This window comes from Propithecus coquereli, unplaced genomic scaffold, assembly GCF_000956105.1.
Source record: "Propithecus coquereli isolate 6110/MARCELLA unplaced genomic scaffold, Pcoq_1.0 Scaffold787, whole genome shotgun sequence".
Taxonomy (NCBI): domain Eukaryota; kingdom Metazoa; phylum Chordata; class Mammalia; order Primates; family Indriidae; genus Propithecus; species Propithecus coquereli.
In genome coordinates this window covers 247855-250308 of record NW_012154029.1, presented here as the reverse complement: position 1 = coordinate 250308, position 2454 = coordinate 247855, and positions in this window count along the sequence as shown.

Below are 2454 nucleotides of genomic sequence, written 5' to 3'. Positions count from 1 at the left end.
GCTTACACCTAGAAAGTGGGCAGGGAGAGACAAGAAGAAGGAAAGAAAGGAGAATAACAATTAAAGAAAGGAAGAGGACGAGAGACGCCAGAGAGGGAATGGGAAGTAAGAAAGAAATGGAAGCTCCCAAGTGCGGGGACCGCTCAGCTTAGCCACGATTTCCGTGCCGGGCAATCGTACGCCCTGCTTCCCCCAGCAAAGTGCTGGCGGCCACCTGGGAGCAGCTACTGAAACGAGGGTCACCCAGGGGCTACAGCGGGGATGGGAGGAAACCGCAGATGGGCTCCACTGCTTCCTGGCCTCAACCTGATTGGGACCAAGAACAAAGGACTTCCTGTTCAGGGGTGGTGCTGGTATTTTGAAGCCAAAGATAACTCTCCCTGCAAAAATGACAGCGCAGAAACTGGCCAGATGCTCCACCCAGGGGAGTAGCCGGGCGGTGAAATGGGGAAGGAACTTTCTCAGGATCGGAAGATCCGAGTTCAACTCCGGTTCTGCCCCGGCGGGTGATCTTGTGTAAGTTACTTAACCTCTTTGAGTCTCATCTTCCCATCTTTAAAATGGAAACGATGATACCTGTTTACAGGGTTCTTGCAAACTCCACCTGGGCAATATCTCTGGGGCTGAATTTATTTATCTGTAAAATGGAGTTACCAATGCCCACCCTTCCTGCCGCAAAGGCATTGTGAACATGAAACACTTTGGACCGTAGAACTCTTGGCAAATGAGAAGTGGCACTAGGATCGTCAGTACCCACACCAACTCAATAGTCAGGGGAGGCAGATCTGAAATGATCACCCAGAGCAGGTTCACCAAACTCTTCCTGCAGGGGACCAGGGGGTAAATGTTCTAGGTTTCGTGAACCATACAAACTGTCACATTACTCAGCTCTGCCATTGTAGCAGGACAGCAGCCATAGGTGATACAGAAATAAATGGACATGGCTATACCCCAATATGACTTTATTGACGCTCATTGAAATTTGAATTTCATACAATTTTCACAACACAAAATGTTATTTTTCAGTTTATTTTTTGTGAGCATTTAAAACTGCAAAAAACCGTTTTTATTTGGTGGGCCATACAAAAGCAGCAGCAGACTAGACTGGCCCATGGGCCATAGTTTACCAATCCCTGTTCTGGAAGAATCCCACCATTACTGGCCATATCTCCAGTACAGGAAAATCTCCCTGAAGGTTCATTTAGAGATGAACATGGAAATTGAGGATTCACTCATTTCATGGGAAGTACAGTTTTAGAACTTGTCCAATAGGGTCACCCTAGTGAGAGGGTATGTGGGCAACGATTGAGTCAACATTTGAAGGTATCGACTAAACAGCATGCCTAGGTCCAAGCATAATGGATGAGGGAAGAAAGTTGACTGAAAATCCTATCTGAAAATGGGAGAAATGGGACCTCATCAATTGCTTTTACGGAAAAATATCTTTGGGCAGGAACCTCAAGTAAATAACTAGGAACATGCTTCTCTGCATTGTTAAAATATACTCCTATCAAATTGGTTGACAGCCACCTGGATTATTTTGGCTGAAAAACACTAGCCACTGACCAGAATCTCTTTAAGCCCACACCTTTGAAAACTGTTCTGTTGGGCTGTAGCCACTGCTGAACTTATTCTGCTGCAGTTCTCAACAAGATCCTTGGATTTGGGGGCTCCTTAATGTCTTTGTTAAGGAAAAAATAGCATCTTGGTATAAAACAAAATATATGACAGTTATAAAAATATATATTTGCAGTTATATCTCCCCAGATTTCAATTGTTTTAGCTTTTTTTTTATTATTTATTTTGTTTTGTGTCAAGAAGTAGTTGTGAGACCAGCAGTCCCCAACATTTTTGGCACCAGGCGCTGGTTTCATGGAAGACAATTTTTCCATGGATGGGGGAGGGGGCATGGTTTTAGGATGATTCAAGCCCATTACATTTATTATGCACTTTATTTCTATTATTATTATACTGTAATATATAATGAAGTAATTATTCAACTCACTGTAATGCAGAATGTAATGCCCCCGCTGACCTGACAGGAGGCGGAGCTCAGGCGGTGATGTGAGTGATGGGGAGCGGCTGCAAATCCAGATGAAGCTTTGCTTGCCCACCTCTCACCGCCTGCTGTGTGGCTGGTTCCTAGCAGGCCACAGACCGGTACTTGTCCATGGCCTGGGAGTTGGGGACCTCAGATATAGACCATAGCTATTAGTAAATTACCTGAAGTCTCTCAGTCCCTACTCAGGACCTGTTTTTCTTGGTGGCCTATGGGGCAATCTATACGTTTATACTTTTGTGTGAGCTGAAGGCTACAAAGCTCGTCAAGGTCCTCAGTGACCTCCATGCTAATGAGTCCATGGGATGTTTTGATTCAATTCACTTGGCTTGTCACCTGCATTTTCCAGTCTGGACCATCCCCTCCTTCCTTTCGCCCTCATGACACCACACTCT